Source organism: Culex quinquefasciatus, chromosome 3 (genome assembly GCF_015732765.1).
Source record: "Culex quinquefasciatus strain JHB chromosome 3, VPISU_Cqui_1.0_pri_paternal, whole genome shotgun sequence".
Lineage (NCBI taxonomy): Eukaryota > Metazoa > Arthropoda > Insecta > Diptera > Culicidae > Culex > Culex quinquefasciatus.
Window position 1 is genome coordinate 193,946,655 of NC_051863.1, and position 17,426 is coordinate 193,964,080.

At 33.9% G+C, this 17,426-nt stretch overlaps 1 protein-coding gene across 14 annotated transcripts in view; it reads left to right on the forward strand.

The window, feature by feature from the left end:
• LOC6030964 (myocyte-specific enhancer factor 2) overlaps positions 1–17,426 on the forward strand; it is a 132,348-nt gene that overhangs the window by 86,849 nt on the left and 28,073 nt on the right. Inside the window, exon 1 of one of the 14 annotated variants that reach the window (XM_038259504.1) lies at positions 512–1,500. The exons of the other annotated variants lie outside the window; for them this stretch is intronic. The gene's annotated coding sequence lies outside the window, so the exon portion shown is untranslated. Of the gene's footprint in view, positions 1–511; positions 1,501–17,426 lie in introns of those variants that run through there. 14 annotated transcript variants of the gene reach the window in all.

Below are 17,426 nucleotides of genomic sequence, written 5' to 3' on the forward strand. Positions count from 1 at the left end.
TGTGAACTAAGTAGAATTACAAATTCTTTCAATCGTACCTTGAAATTTGGTGGATTTTTTTTGTTTGCAATTTTAAAACGCCTATTACAAGCTTTGCAAACTATATTAAAAAAAAATAAAAAATTATAATTATGTTCTTTTCAAACCTATCCGAAAAAGTTTATAAAAAATTAATAAAACACCGATAGTGATCTTTTCATCGCAAGATACACAGGAGACATCACACTGTTTTGGCTCTGATCTCCCTCATATTGCTACGATTCTCCCCAGCATCATCACCATCATCATCATCAGCTGCTCCCACAGCAGCCGAACCGTTCCCTAGTATTAGTACTACGCAATACTAAGAAGAGCGAATGAAAACTGTCGGAAAAATTCTTCCGCTTCGGCTTTTCCACTCTCGTTCGCTCTATTCTCTTTGATTTTCAACTCGCTCTCTCTCTTTCTCTCTCGCATGCTGTCGACGACGACTGTCGTTCGCTAGTCAGACAACCGCGCCAGGCCAGGCTCAATTCGTCGTTCGCGTCCGATAACGTAAGGTCACAAAACCGCGGCGCTCCTCGGGTCCTTACGTACCAACACACACTTACAGACACACATACAAACACACGGAATTTTCTCAAACAGTCAATCGCGCTACTAGTGGGGATCGAGACTGGATTTATTTTCGGTGCGGTACTTCCGACAGGATCGCCAGGTTCGTCATCGTGGAGAATAAATAGAGTGCGCCGTGAAATATTTATAATTTTTCAAAAATAAGCCGCGACGGGGAAGTACCTGCCCCCACGCGATAATAATAACCCAAGTGAAGAATAAATAATAACACCGCGCGCGGCGCGGGCCAAGTGTTTGTGATATTAATAGAGCCAAGTTCAGAATTGTTTTGAAAACATTCAAGCGGAAAAAGGTGTGTGTAAATTCCAATCAACCCCGAAATCGGAAGCTCTTTAAAGGTTACAGGGAAGCTAGCGGAAAATTCAAGCTTTGCCCAACGAGAGTGAGAGTTTCCGTGGAAGGAAAAGTGTGTGGAATCGTGGAAAAAGGAAACAAATAAGATAAGTGAATGGCGTTGGTGGTGGCCGGAAAAATCGAATCTCAATGAAATGTGATTTTCATGAAAAAATAAAGAGCTCCTTGTGCTGCTGCGAGGCAAGGTGGAAAAGTCGGAAAACCGTCGGTGGAAATATTGAATTATCCTTTAACCTCCCCCTCCTGGTGCTGCTGCTACGCTGTAAAACACACACTCACACAGCGAATACATAAGCTGCTAGCTTGGAGGAGCAGCAGTTTGATAAAAGCACTAAAGATTTCCACCTTCTGGCTCCATTCACAACGTTTTCGAGAGTGGTTTCGTGGTGGGAGCCAAGTCTCGGATCAAGTGTGTTGAAACAGCAGCGGAGAAGTGCCTAATTGCATAACACACGTACACGTCCGCTCCCTGGACCTGGAATAACCTTGTCAACCCATTATCGTCGTCGTCGTCGTCGTCGACTTGAACAGGTACACAACACACAGAGAAAACAAAAAAAAATCGTTATCCTTCAACTGCCAACCCCCCCTTCCTTCTGGTTTGGAAACAATTGGTCCTGACCCCTGCGCGTATAAATAATCAATTGTTTGTGACCTTCGCATCGGTTCTTTCTCTCTTCAACGCCACGAAACTTTGGCTGCCGCTGGGGGTCTTTTGGTTTGAAAGTCACGGATATCAACCCCGCAACGATTTTCTGTTGTTGGGATCGGGGGAGGGAAAACTCGTGTCCCACACCTGGCTGGAGCACGCTGTTTGTTGACCCAATTTTTCCGGCCGTACGGTGGGCACTTTGGTATTTCGTTGGAGGAGAAGGAAGAGAATGTATAGAAGGTTTTGTTTTTTGGGGAGTTTTTTTTTCTCCCTGTTGGTCTCGCTAGATAGACGGTGAGTGTCTGGCTGTCTCGGGGGGTCTGGAAGCTGGCTGGAAAAATTGATTTGGATTAGGATAGTGTTTTGTTGGAAAGGGAACTTGTGAGATATCGAAATGGGCATATACTAAAGGAATGAGAGGGATAACCTAAAAACAATCATTTAATTTAAGAGATATTAAATTAAAATATGTTATTGTATCATTTATATTATATAATATTTCATAAAGAAAACGTTATTGTTTAACCGGTCAACGTTAGATAATGTGCTTTTTACATTTAAAGGACTGAGTTTCATTTATTTAATTTAATTTATTATTGTTTGATGCCGCCGCAATATTAAAAAAAATGCTGTTAGCTGTGGTTATTGCTGATGTTTCAGTCCAGTTTAAATAAAATTTTAAAATGCTTTTTTTCTACATGCATGAAGAAAACAATCATTTAATTTACAGAAAAGTCAGTTTTTGATAGTTTTTTTTTATTAAAAAATATACTTCATCGTATCGGCAGCAAAAAACCTTTTTCAAAAAATGTATGTATCGTTTTGATTTATTTCAGAAAAAAAAAATTATGTCCACTAGGGTGACATGAAAAAAAGAAAATTCCTGGTTTGATTCTTTAGGTAAAAAGAAGAAACTACCAACGCTTGAGCCAAATCGGTTAAGGTTTAAGGTTCAAAATTCCACTAAAGGGTGGCGTTAAATGTGTCGGATCATTGTCAAGTGTGAGATTCTTGAGTAAACTTTTATGACAAACAACTTTGTCGAAGACGGCAAAACGATCCGAGTTAACCCTGGCGTGTTGTTAGCGATTTGAAGAAGACGTTTTTATATGTGATTTTTTTTTATTTCACCAACTTTAACGATAAAAAGCGCTTCTTAACCTAGGATCAACCATGGGTATCCCTGAGCTCGTTTTTTTATTGTTCAATTTTTTATAATAACTTTTTTCTTATAGGAGAAATATGCCTATTCTAATCACATTTCGGTTCTTAGACCGCAAATTACAGCTTTTATTTTTGAAGTTTACAACAATCTCAAGGTGGTTCATATAGCGCACATGAAGTTAGCAAGCAATCTCCCTTTGTTGATCATAAAAAACAACAGTAGAAACTGCAAAATTGATTTGAAAATATTGCATAGCTTAGTGTGCTGAAAATGGGTATATTTCCCCTAGTTAAGCAAATAATAATGAAAAAAGGTTAAGAATATTGGTCAGAAACTACCAATTCTAGTTGTTTGTAGATTCAAAATAGCTGAACATAACCTACTAAATAATGCCGTTGCAAATATTTTTCAAAGTTTATATCCCCCCCTCCCCCTTCAAAATTGGTCCGAAAAATCAGGGGGCAAAAAATATATTTTCAAAAAAATATCAAATTTTCAATGGAAATAGAATTCTAATCAACTGAGAATAATCTTAAATGCCCTTTTCTGCATTGATAATCACATTTAACATGTTTGGACTCGTTTAAAAATATTTTAAACTTTTATTAAATTACAATGTACAGCACCGCAAAAACTTTTTTTCCGCAAAAATAAAATTTTCGTCAGTATTTAGAAATTTTGGAAATCAATGATTGCAAAACAACTGGACAGGTGTATGATGCATTTTAAAACATTTTTTTCATTAAAATGTTGACACCGTGCCCCCCCTTTACTTTAAACAGAGTCGATGGACTTAACATAATAAAATATTTGCAACGGCATATGGAAAACATGAAATAATTAATGACATCACTTGAAAATCAATAATATTTTTTTGTAAAATAAAGGAAAACATAAAAATCTAATCTGTTTTCTACACAGAATACAAGGGATGGTAATATTACATCTGGAATTGGTGACCGATTTTGTAATTGAAAATTGTGTAATTTTACATAAAGAACTAGTAAAATTTTCATTACTTTCTGTAGAATTTCATAATTCACATAGTAAAAAATCACGGTAATATCATACGTGAGAATAGGTAAATCTATGCCAGAAAAAAAAAGTGTAATTTTACCTCTTAAATATATTAAATTTGCCACTTTTCTGTGTTCTGCCACTTTTTAGTCTAAATTTATGTAATATTACATCATAAAAGAGGTAATTTTGCTTCATCCAATTTTACACATTCCATATTTACAGATATATTTTTACTGTGTAGGAAAATTACTGAAAAATGATGTAATATTCAACCAACCAAATTTTCAACTTTCCAAAATTCAATTAATTGTTTGCTGTGTAGTTTTTAAAGAACATGACGCTGTATTAAAAAATCGTAATTTATGTAATCGTTAAGTCGATAGCAAAGTTTAGTTTTGGAAGGTTGGAAAAATCTATGGTTGAATATTACCTCACTTATTTTAGCATCGGAAAATTTTGTAAAACTAACTATTGAGCAGTTCTCTACGGAATCGGTCTTTTTTCTTTAATTTTTGTATTTTTTAATCCGGCTGAAACTTTTTTGGTGCCTTCGGTATGCCCAAAGAAGCCATTTTTTATCATTAGTTTGTTCATATAATTTTACATACAAATTTGGCAGCTGTCCATACAAAAACGATATGTGAAAACATCAAAAATCTGTATTTTTTGAAGGAATTTTTTGATCGATTTGGTGTCTTCGGCAAAGTTGTAGGTATGGATATGGACTACACTTAAAAAAAATGATACAAGGTAAAAAAATGGTGATTTTTAATTTCACTTTTTGTCAGTAAAACTTGATTTGCAAAAACACTATTTTATTTTTTTTTATTATTTGATATGTTTTAGAGGACATCAAATGACATTTTTTCAGAAATTTCCAGAATGGGCAAAAAATCTTTGACCGAGTTATGATTTTTTGAATCAATACAGATTTTTTCAAAAAATCGAAATATTGGACGCAAAACTTTTCAACTTCATTTTTCGATGTAAAATCGAATTTGCAATCAAAAAGTACTTTATTGAATTTTTGATAAAGTGCACAGTTTTCAAGTTATAACCATTTTTAGGTAACTTTTTTGAAAATAGTCTCAGTTTTTCATTTTTAAAAATAAGTGCCCATGTTTGCCCACCTTTGAAAAAAATATTTTTGAAAAGCTTAGAAAATTATCTTTTTTTTGCTTTTTCGGACTTTGTTTATACGGTCCATAGTTGCTGAGATATTGCCATGCAAAGGTTTAAAAACAAGAAAATTGATGTTTTCTAAGTCTCACCCAAACAACCCACTATTTTCTTTTTTTTTTCAGCAACTAATAGTCCGATTTACAATGTTAAAATATGAAACCTTTGTGAAATTTTCTTTTCAAAAAAAATATTTTCAGGAATTTCTAATCAAGATTCAAAAAATCATAACTCTGTCCAAGATTTTTTGCCCATTCTGAAAAATTCTGAAAAGTTGCCATTTGATGTCCTCTAAAGCATATAAAAAAATAGTGTTTTTTGCAAATCAAGTTTTAATGACAAAAAGTGAAATAAAAATCACAAAAAAAATCAAATCAAAAAATTCCTTCAAAAGATACAGATTTTTGAATTTTCACATATCATTTTTGTATGGACAGCTGCCAAATTTGTATGGAAAAATATATGAACGAACTAATGATGCAAATGGCAAAATGGCACCAAAAAAGTATAATGTTTAAAGCATTTTTTGGTACATTCTGTTTTTTTTTTTTTAACTTTGGGTTAGGAATTAAATAATATTTGTACTTGCGTTATCAATTTTGCAGATTAGAAGCGTTTTTTTTTTTGTAAATATATAAAGTTTTAGTTAATATAAATTAATGCTTGAAAAAAATATGTGCGACGTCCTTTTCTTCTGAGCACGATTGAAAAGTCACACAGTTTACTTTGTCAAGTCGTGTTTTTCTTGACGGAAAATTTCTTCAAAATCCCACCACCGCAACGGAACGCAACGAAACGAGCAAAATGTTGATCTTTCTCCTCTTTCGTCCTTCGCTTAATTTTGCGGTTTTCACTTTTCCTCATCTGGTTTTTTGGTGGTGGGTAGGTTCAGCGAAATTGAAATTGAATACCTTTTCCGAGAGTTGAGATGTAATGCTACCAGAAAAAAAATGTCGAAAAAAAAGAGTCACAATTTGGGCGGTGGCAGGCATCCTTCCTCCCAGCCACGAATCATCATTAAAAGGCCATTGAAAAATGAAAAAAAAGTGCGCGCGCGTTGCCTTGGGAAATTGTCGAATGAAAATTTGTGTGTGATGCTCTCGGATGTTCTAAGGACACAAAAAGTGTCGTTTTTCCGCGTATTACATTATTCAGCCGCAAAACCATTAGTCACCACCGGCACTGTCGGTAATTGCACGAGGAGCATTGCAAGAAGATGTTCAAGGTATGTGCAAAGGTAGAGAAACGGCGTTGAAAACGCGTTGACTCACAGAGAATGAGAACGTCGGAGTACAAAAAAAAAGTCGTAACGTTACACAGATGATGGTCGTCGTTCGAGTCGCTCGCAACAGGCATTAACAGCTGAAAATGCCCTTCTTTTACCTTCGTCGTGGTTTTAAGCTGGGTTTGTTTCGAGAGGGTGAGAGGAAGGAACACCGGCCGGAGGGAAATCGGGGAAATCCGGGGAAGCTGAGCCAGCCGCCAGCAGCCGACACAACTTTTATGTGCGACTTTTCCAACTCGGCTGTTTGTGTGTGTGTATGTTTTTCCCTCTGCTGTTTTCCCCAGTTGTACATAAAACACAAACACACTCACCTACTTATATGTGATACATTTTCTGTGTCGATACATGAAACGTGTGTCGTCGTGCGAAAAGTACATAAGCTGAGCTGAGCTGAGTCGAGTCGAGAAATGAAAACATCGACTTTTCCGAAAAACTGAAACCATTCAACACACAAACAGAAACACATAGGCAAAACAATCCGATTTTCCTCCGACTTCTCGGCAGTGTGGGCGCCCGGGCAGCAGAGTGGGGTTTGTTTGTGAAAAACAGCTAGCGGTTTTATCGTTGTAGTCGTCGTCTGGCTAAGCCTGGCTGAGTCGTGTGCGCCAAACGGTGAAGGGGAGAGTTTTTCCGAGGATGGTAAAGTTCTTTCACCAACAGCAAATGCAATAACAGTATGCTAAGGGAGGAAGGTTTATTGTTTGGACTATTTTGCCGGATTTTCTATCAAAATATGTTTATGATACGATATGATCTGTTTGCAAAACGTGTTAAAATAGTTTGATAGTTTTTTTTTTTTTTTTTTTTTTTTAGAACCTTTCCAAATTGCAGGTCAAGGATTGGCACTGACCTCGTTGCGTGCTCTTCGGTTGACGTCCACGTAAGGAACATCCTGGAAGGAGCGTAACTAACTACATCCGTAGTTCTGTTAGATCATCCGAATTTTCTTGATCAGAACAGTATAGCTCTGGTTCCTTGCGAGTGTCCTATTTTCTTACCTCCACGTTGGCTTGGTTTTCATGCTGACCTAGCTGGTGGCCTGTGGAAACGGATCGTAAACCTTTGACCACCGCGGGTCAGGGTCGAGACGGCTAAAAGAAAGGGGCGCAACAATGTGGGAAAGGAAAGTAATTTGTGATTGTAGACGGTATTGTTTTGATTCGCAGTATGTTGAGTCAACTGCTGTGGATGTACCTGAAACATCGCACAACGGGGTTTCTCTTCTCTTCATTCTCAGCTACCACCTATCTCCTATTTTTATTTTGCTCTTCTGATTCCCAATTCTTCACTGATTCTTCTATTTAATATCCAACATTTGATTTTAATTTTACTAACTTTTGATTCTCTTATCTCTCAAAGCTTTTCCACTCTTTTCTATCAATTGATACTGCTGTAACAAACTTTGTTTTGTTTTTTTTTTTTTCCTTAAAAATATACTTTTTCTTAATGTACTAGTAATATCAAGTCTATTCATCATTCGCCTAATCTTTTTTAATTTTATTGCGAATTTATTTATTTGAATAATTCTTTATCTGTCCTATAAATATAAATCTAAGCTTGTTTTGTATTAACTATTGTCTAATTTTACATCTAATACATCTAGCTTCTCATTTCTATTCTTCAAAATACGCTCATCATTCTCTTACTATTGATACTTGATTTTTATAAAATAAATTCTCTTTTACTGTCAATTGTTTTCAATCTTCACCCTTTTTTCAAACAAGTGAGGTTTGAGCCCTTTCTCAATTTATGGAATGGTTAAAGGATTAACACAAATATTACTATTGTATTTTTGGTAAACTTTTAAAACATGCTTAGGACCAAAAATTGTAACAAAACACCGCGACAAAAGAAATAGCAACAGATAAACAGACTCAACAATAGGGAAGATTTCAGGAGAAAACAATACACAGTAAATAACAATAAATTTTTGAATTCAAACTAAAAATAAAACAGTTTTTTGCTTTAATGAAAGTTGATAGGCACACTAAAAATGGTTAGGCGCTTATACTTACATCAAACCCTACGTAATGTACCACCCCCGGCCGAGTTAAAATGCGTAACCGGAAAAGAAGGTGTGCATGCCTGGCACGAACACTCAAAGCGTGTTCTAGCGTGCTGCTCGTACTGACTCAGAGCAAGGGTGAGATGTAGGTGTAAGGGCAGTGCGTGTTCGTCGGGAACCTAGTGCATACGATCGGTCAAGGCCCGTTCTTACACTGAAAATTGCGAATTGCGAATTGCGAATTGCGAATTTAGAACCTTTCCAAATTATTTTCATTTCATTTATTTCGTTGTTTTCTCATTACTTGTGTGAAGATAATACCCTAAGCTGAGATGTAGATCACCTTTCAACAGGTTATTAATTCAAAATTGTGAAAAGAGTAAGCGAGTGTTTAAAGAATCAAATCTTCTGAAGGAAAAAAACTATTGTTATACACACAAAAAATATTTCCGAATGTTACATCATTTATGATGTAACATTTTTGCACGTCGTTAAACATTTAAATTTAAGTGAAATTTGATGTAAATTTGCAACAAGACCCGATTTTACGTGTGATTCAACCGTTTACGTCGAATCTCAAGTTTACATCAACTGAGTTTACATTCGATGCATTTTTTCCGTGTCGAGTAAATTTACATTTTTTTTCTGTGTATCACATTATGGTTTAATTTGAAATCCATTTCAAATTTCGATTTATAATATAATTGATACGAAAGGGATAAACACACAAAAGGTAAAATTCCCTGGAATTCCCACCCATCACTTTTTATAGACAACACATCATGATACAAAGTTTCATGATCAATTGATCATGGAATAACATGACATATTTTTTTTCCTCATCTGCGCTGCATTTTTTTAATTTTTTTCTTTATCAGAATTTTAATTCGGCAATTATTTTTGTTCTAACGTATCTTTTATTTGTATTTTTTTAGATTTGTTTTTATTTTCTTTTCACTTTTTTACATTTTCTCTTTAAATATTTTGCACGTTTCTTTTACTTCAAGCTTGATATGAGAACGTTTTTTTTTATGCTAATAAGTTTTATGAACTGAAAATGCCTTTGATATATTTACAAATAAGTTAACAATATATATTAATAATTTGTTGTTTTTAAGGCCGATGCAAATAAAAAAATGTCAAAGTTTTCGTCCCTCGGCTCCCTCGGTCGAGGGGAGGAAGGCAAAAAAAAAACAAAATTTTCTCAGCAAGCCATTATTTCAACGTTTGAATGAAAAAAGTGTTTTGAAATCCATTTTACTAGTAATTTCGAAAATTATTTTGTAACTTTTTTCCTTCCCCTGCTCAATTTGTTCTCCCGTGTACCAGTAAACTCTAACACCGTTTGAATTAGTCAGCTGTTGAAAGGTACCTCATATCGCAGCTTAGGTTAATTACTGCACTGATGTTTTTGCCAAAACAATCCAATAAATGAAATGAAATGAAAAATGCATTTTACACTACCTCCTTTTTTTTGAATTATTCGTTTTAGCCTAATTTGGAAAACAATTTAGGTTCATTTTTGGTAATATCAGTTCGTTAAATTAAATATGTGTGGGTTTTCGTTGGCAGTTGCCATAATAACAAAAAAATAAATAGTTCATCGCAGGTTAAATTATATTATTGTTTAAATTTGAAATGCGTTTTTTTTTAAATACGTTTTTGAATCGGAACTGAGCAATTCTCTACGAAATCGGTCTTTTTTTTCTTTTTTGCCATTTTGCATCATTAGTTTGTCATTATAATTTTCCATACAGATTTGGCAGCTGTCCATACAAAAACGATGTATGAAAATTCAAAAATCTGTATCTTTTAAAGGATTTTTTTGATCGATTTGGTGTCTTCGGCAAAGTTGTAGGTATGGATATTAGTGTGCCCAGAAAAAATGACCCTCTGCTCCACAAGCGGAAAACGTTTTTTTGGGTTATTTTAAGCATCTGCGTAAATTTTGAGCGAAATTGGATGAGATTAACCCATTGATACCCGAGCCTAAAGCTGGTGAAAAAAAAAATGTTTTTCATACAAAAATGACTTTTTTAAATCGCTAATAACTTTTCAGGATCGAGTTTTACAGTTTTGTAGATCATTAAATTTCAATAAGAATCTCACTTTTGGGAATATTTGGATGCAAGTAGCGCACCATGCAGACCAAACCGTAAGAAACTTGGGTTTTCCATACATTTTTTCGGGTTTTCACATACAAACTTCACCTCCGAGTATCAATGGGTAAACGATGACCGATTTTCCTCGTATATGACCCAGAGTCCTGAAATAGGTCAAGGAACAATATTCAGCTTGTGGAGCGAGGTTTTGAAAAAAAGTCCCATATTCTGGGCACCCTAATGGATATGGACTACACTGAAAAAGAATTATGCACGGTAATTTTTTTTTGTGATTTATCGTTTTGTCACTAAAATTTAATTTGCAAAAAAACACTATTTTTTCATTTTTTGATATGTTTTAGAGGATTTCAAATGCCAACTTTTCAGAAATTTCCGGGTTGTGCAAAAAATTTTTGACCGAGTTATGAATTTTTGAATCAATACAGATTTTTTCAAAAAATCGAAATATTGGTCGCAAAACTTTTTCAACCTCATTTTTCGATGTAAAATAAAATTTGCAATCAAAAAGTACTTCAGTGAAATTTTTAATAAAAAATTTTTCAAGTTAAAGCCATATTTAGGTAACTTTTTTGAAGATAGTCGCAGTTTTTCATTTTTTTAAAAATTAGTCCACATAATTGCCCACCTTTGAAAAAAATATGTTGAAAAGCTGAGAAAATTCTCTATATTTTGCATTTTTGAACTTTGTTGATACGACCCTTAGTTGCTGAGATATTGCTATGCAAATGTTTAAAAACATGAAAATTGAGTTTCATCCAAACAACCCACCATTTTCTAACGTCGATATCTCAGCAACTAATATGTCCGATTTACAATTTTAAAATATGAAACATTCGTGAAATTTTCCGATCTCTTTGAAAAAAATATTTTCAAAATTTTTGAATCAAGACTAACATTTCAAGAGGGCCAAATATTCAATATTACGCCCTTTCAAAATGTTAGTCTAGGTTTAAAAATTTTAAAAATGTTTTTTTTTTCGAAACGATCGGAAAATTTCACGAATGTTTCATATTTTAACTCTGTAAATCGGACCATTTGTTATGGTGATATCAACAAAGTTCAAAAGTGCAAAATGTAGAGAATTTTCTAAGCTTTTCAATTTTTTTTTTAAATCGGCAAACATGTGCACTATTTTTAAAAAATGAAAAACTGCGACTATTTACAAAAAAGTTGCCGAAAAATTGCCTTTACTTGAAAACGGTGCACTTTATTAAAATTTCACTAAAGTACTTTTTGATTGCAAATTTGATTTTGCATCAAAAAATGAAGTTGAAAAATTTTTGCGACCAATATTTCGATTTTTGAAAAAATCAGTATTGATTCAAAAATTTATAACTCGGTCAAAGATTTTTTGCACAACCTGGAAATTTCTGAAAAGTTGGCATTTGATGTTCTTTAAAACATATTAAAATAATGAAAAAATAAAAATAAAAATAGTGTTTTTTTGCCAATCAAGTTTTAGTGACAAAAAGTTAAATAAAAAATCACCAAATTTTTTTTTACCGTGTATCATTTTTTTCAGTGTAGTCCATAACTATACCTACAACTTTGCCCAAGACACCAAATCGATAAAAAAAATTCTTCAAAAGATACAGATTTTTGAATTTTCATACATCGTTTTTGTATGGACAGCTGCCAAATTTGTATGGAAAATTATATGGACAAACTAATGATGCAAAATGGCTTCTTTGGGCATACCGAAGGCACCAAAAAAGTTTCAGTCGGATTATAAAATACAAAAAAAAATCGAATGACCGAAATCTGAGAGAACTGATTCTCAAGAAGGTGTCCACGTGGTTTATCGATGGTCCCCTTTGAAAATTGTGTAACGTCACTTTTTCAATCACAAAAGAGATTAGATTCACACTTGCAAAGTTACACCTCCCAAATTTACAAAACTTTTATTACATGTCAATGGATATAGAATTAAAAAAAAACATTTTTTTTGCATCTCAGAATTTTAAATTTTCAGTCCAAAATGTTTGAAAAGTTACCAGAAAAATCTAAAACAAATTAAATCGAAGGAATAGTGTGGATTTAAGCTAAAAATGTTGATACGAGAAAATTCAGAATAATTGCGAATCACAAAAAGGATAAGAAATGTTTGCTTAGAATAAACATTTATTTTCCATTTTAAGAAGTTCTTGGAATCTTATGTGCAAGAATCAAAATTTTCAATCTATTTTAAGTGGTTAATAATAGGTTCTAACACCCTAAAATTGTTGCCGTTTTAGTTGTTGTTTCTGCTGCTGCAGCTACTGTTGATGGCGGTGAGATGATCCGAGGTTGTGATTATGTACCTCCTGACGAGCCGAGTCAAGTCAGGAAGTTATATACCACCAAACCCATCAACTCGTTGCCACATACCAGTAAACCCGGCAGCACTACATGCATACAAGAACACTCAACAACCGCGCCAAGTCTCGCTTACCTAACCTACAATATTTTGTTGCCAAATGTGCTGCGCCCCTCACTCGAATGCATTTATCAACGTCAAGAATGCGTTGTTTTCTCTAGAAAAAAAAGTGTTTCGCGCAATAGACTACAGAAAAGTTTCGATAAGAAATCATTTCATAGGAAAAATACGCACACCAGACAGGATGTGGTTTTCCTGAAGAATATTATTCAACGAACAAGCCACAGTTATCTGATTAGATTGATGAATGTTTGGTTGAGAATTTGCAGTGAATAATTAAAAAAAAATCGAGCTTGTTTTCCCCTGTGCGAACATCCTAACATTCAGCCTCCAAAGTAGAGAAGGTATTCCTCAGCTTTGGGAATTGTGCGAAGAAAGGACGAGTTAGACACGACGGAAGGAAAAGCTAACCCTCCTCAGCTCTAATGTCACTCTCAATTTCTGGAAATGTAGTTTTTTTTTCTTCCTTTTGACTTTCGCTTGAGTGACTTCTTGGCGGATCAGCTCGCTGCGCTCTGGGATATATGTATGACCTTTATTTCGATTATTCATAATGAAAAAAAGTCATGTCGTAGTAAACTTAATTAACCTAAGAGCAGTTCTCTAAGGAATCGGTCTTTTTTCTTTAATTTTAATTTTTGTATTTTTTAATCTGGCTGAAACTTTTTTGGTGCCTTCGGTATGCCCAAAGAAGCCATTTTGCATCATTAGTTTGTCCATATAATTTTCCATACAAATTTGGCAGCTGTCCATACAAAAATGATATGTGAAAATTCAAAAATCTCTATCTTTTGAAGGAAAAGTTCTACTTTTCAGCACTCAAATGGGTGCTGAAAAGTTGAACTTTTTAGCACTTGTTTCGAAAAGTAACACTTTTCAACATTTTTTTATTTAAACGATTTATTGACAAAATACATGAAAAATTGGCTTAAAATTTCACTCAGTGTGTGTTTTTTGGAATTGCAAAAAATGTTGTATGGAACTCGTTGCAAAACTTTATTTTTTGAGCACTCTTCGTATTTATCCAACTCGGTGAACCTCGTTGGATAAATGTACGACTCGTGCTGAAAAAATCCTCTTTTTGCAACTTGTTGCATAAACTACTATTAGTGAATTTTTGATAAAGTGCACCGTTTTCAAGTTATAACCATTTTTAGGTAACTTTTTTGAAAATAGTCGCAGTTTTTCATTTTTTATAATTAGTGCCCATGTTTGCCCACCTTTGAAAAAAATATTTTTGAAAAGCTGAGAAAATTCTCTATATTTTGCTTTATTGAACTTTGTTGATGCGACCCACAGTTGCTGAGATATTGCTATGCAAAGGCTAAAAAACAGGAAAATTGATGTTTTCTAAGTCTCACCCAAACAACCCAACATTTTCTAATGTCGATATCTCAGCAACTATAGGTCCGATTTACAATGTTAAAACATGAAACATTCGTGAAATTTTCCGATCTTTTCGAAAAAAATATTTTCAAAAATTTAAAATCAAGACTAACATTTTAAATGGGCGTAATATTGAATGATTGGCCCGTTTAAAATGTTAGTCTTGATTTTAAATTTTTGAAAATATTTTTTTCGAAAAGATCGGAAAATTTCACGAATGTTTCATATTTTAACATTGTAAATCGGACCTATAGTTGCTGAGATATCGACATTAGAAAATGTTGGGTTGTTTGGGTGAGACTTAGAAAACATCAATTTTCCTGTTTTTTAGCCTTTGCATAGCAATATCTCAGCAACTGTGGGTCGCATCAACAAAGTTCAATAAAGCAAAATATAGAGAATTTTCTCAGCTTTTCAAAAATATTTTTTTCAAAGGTGGGCAAACATGGGCACTAATTTTAAAAAATGAAAAACTGCGACTATTTTCAAAAAAGTTACCTTAAAATGGCTATAACTTGAAAACTGTGCACATTATCAAAAATTCACTAAAGTACTTTTTGATTGCAAATTCGATTTTACATCGAAAAATGAAGTTGAAAAAATTTTGCGACCGATATTTCGATTTTTTAAAAAAAATCAGTATTGATTCAAAAAATCATAACTCAGTCAAAGATTTTTTGCCCATTCTGGAAATTTCTGAAAAAATGGCATTTTATGTCCTCTAAAACATATCAAAAAATAAAAAAAAATTAAAAATAGTGTTTTTTTTGCAAATCAAGTTTTAGTGACAAAAAGTTAAATAAAAAATCACCAAAATTTTTTTTACCGTGTATCATTTTTTTACAGTGTAGTCCATATCCATACCTACAACTTTGTCGAAGACACCAACTCGATCAAAAAATTCCTTCAAAAGATACAGATTTTTGAATTTTCACGTATCATTTTTGTATGGACAGCTGCCAAATTTGTATGCAAAATTATATGGACAAACTAATGATGCAAAATGGCTTCTTTGGGCATACCGAAGGCACCAAAAAAGTTTCAGCCGGATTAAAAAATACAAAAAAAAACCGAATGACCGAAAACTCAGAGAATTGATCCTAAGTCAAATTGCTTTATTTTAGTAATTTAACTCTGAAGAATTTTTATTTGTTAGTTTTGTAAAACCCTCAATTTACCAATTATTCTCCAAAAATTTCCCCTTTAATTGAGAGGTGATTTCCCCCGCGCAGCTGTCAGCCTGTCTACGTCCCACGCGTTTTCTCTCCGATTCATTTAGAGTTGCTGATGTCCACATAAATCAGCTGTTGAAAGCCCTTGACGAAATGTCCACAATCAGCGGTGCTTAAATTATAGACCATTTCACTCTCACACCCGCCTCAATCCCGACACGACGCTCGATAGTGTGACGTCAGTTGGAACTACTCATCACGATTTAGTTATGGGGTATGGGGACGAATTTTGATCGACTTTTTATTTTCTTCTTAAAAAATTGTCTCAGTTTCCCTTGAGTCATTCCGAGCAGCAACTGTTCCAGGAAAATTTATATGCTTCCCGACTTGTGCACTCTCTCTGCTTCTTCAGAAGCAAACAAGATCGCGGGAGGATGTCTTCAGCTGTCGTCTGGCTGCTAACACAACGTACATTGTGGCCCTACACACTAATGAACAGCTGCCGGCAAATTGACTGGCCGTTGAAATTTAATGTTTTGTGTTTAGTGGAAATTTCGTTTTTTGTTGTGCCTTCCACTGTAATAATGCCCAAAACGGCCATTTATCAACACCTCACACTATTTTGTTTGACACGCAAACCTGGCTTGGGGCAACCTCCAAAAGTGCTTTCTTTTGGAGGCCCTTCCGAGACTCTGGCCGTGACTTTTCCAGGTGACCGTGGAAATTCCAGTGCTGCAGCACATCCTTGAAGACGACATTAATATATCGATTAGTCGTTTGGTTGTTTTTTTTTTACTCTCTTTCTTTGCTGCCCGCCCTCCTCGTCCAGCTTGAAGAGAGAGAGAGCAGCACACGTTTGCTTGCACCCGCGCGTAGACACGAAAGGAAAAAAAATATGCAAGCACGAGGGAAAATTCGTCCCGGGGAAAAAGTGCATTGCGGAGCGCTTTGTGTGAGTGTGAGCACTGTGTGGACTCTTGGAAAAGTTGGAAAACTCGTGTGCAGTGGGTTTGGGGACGATGGGGTGCAATATTTATTTGCAACTTGTCATTTGAAATTGAGACTTTAATTGAAATAATTATTGGTTTAAAATAATTTAAAAACTAACAGTTCATCTTGAAATTTATTTAAAAATAAATCATGAAATTCGCAAACATTTCACGTTATTTAATTTTCTCATAAGCTTAAGGCTTTGTTCATATATTCTCTTTGTCATTATTTATTCATACGAATGTTAAAATAATTTCAAGATGATACTTTTAATTTTTTTGTTGTTTTGTTTTTTTTTTTAATATTTTATTAAAATGATTAAAATATTTCAAAAAAGTTTTATTCTTTGTCATCTAAATTTAAAGCAATAAATTCATTATTTAAAAAAAAACGAGCAGTGATATGATGTTTGCAATAGTTTATTTTCTTTCAAAATAGACTGTGTCTCAACAACCAATTCTCTGATTTATTTTTCAGGGATGTTAATCATTCATGAAGTATCCTTTGAATGCAAAAACAATCGGAAATTTTAACATAAAATAAATTTTCTTCTGTAAGTTCCATCTTCTTTTCAATATTTTCTATAAAAAATCTTTTTTTAACAAAAGTATTACTCCCAAATTAATTTTATGTGCATTTTTTTTAAACAGTCCTAACCTACAACATTGCCGAAGACATGAAATTGGTTCTGTTTTAATTTTATTTTTAGCCGTTTTCTTTTATATGACCAACACGCAAAAAGTGTATAGAGATACTATTGATGCAAAATTTCTTGGTATAGGAGCATTTCTCCACCAAAACCGGAAATTGATTTTATTTATATTTTTTTAAATTTTGATCAAACTTTGTAGGGGCCTTCCCTGTGACATTGATTCATCCATACAATTTTGGCATCTGTCCATACAAAAATGGTACTTAAATATTCGAAAACCTGTAATTTTTGAAGAAAATTTCGGATCGGTTTGATGTCTTGGGCAAAGTTGGTATTGAAGAGGAATATTCAGAAAAAAATCCGAATTTTTAACTATCACAAAAAGTCAATTTTCCAAAATCCGTATTTTTTT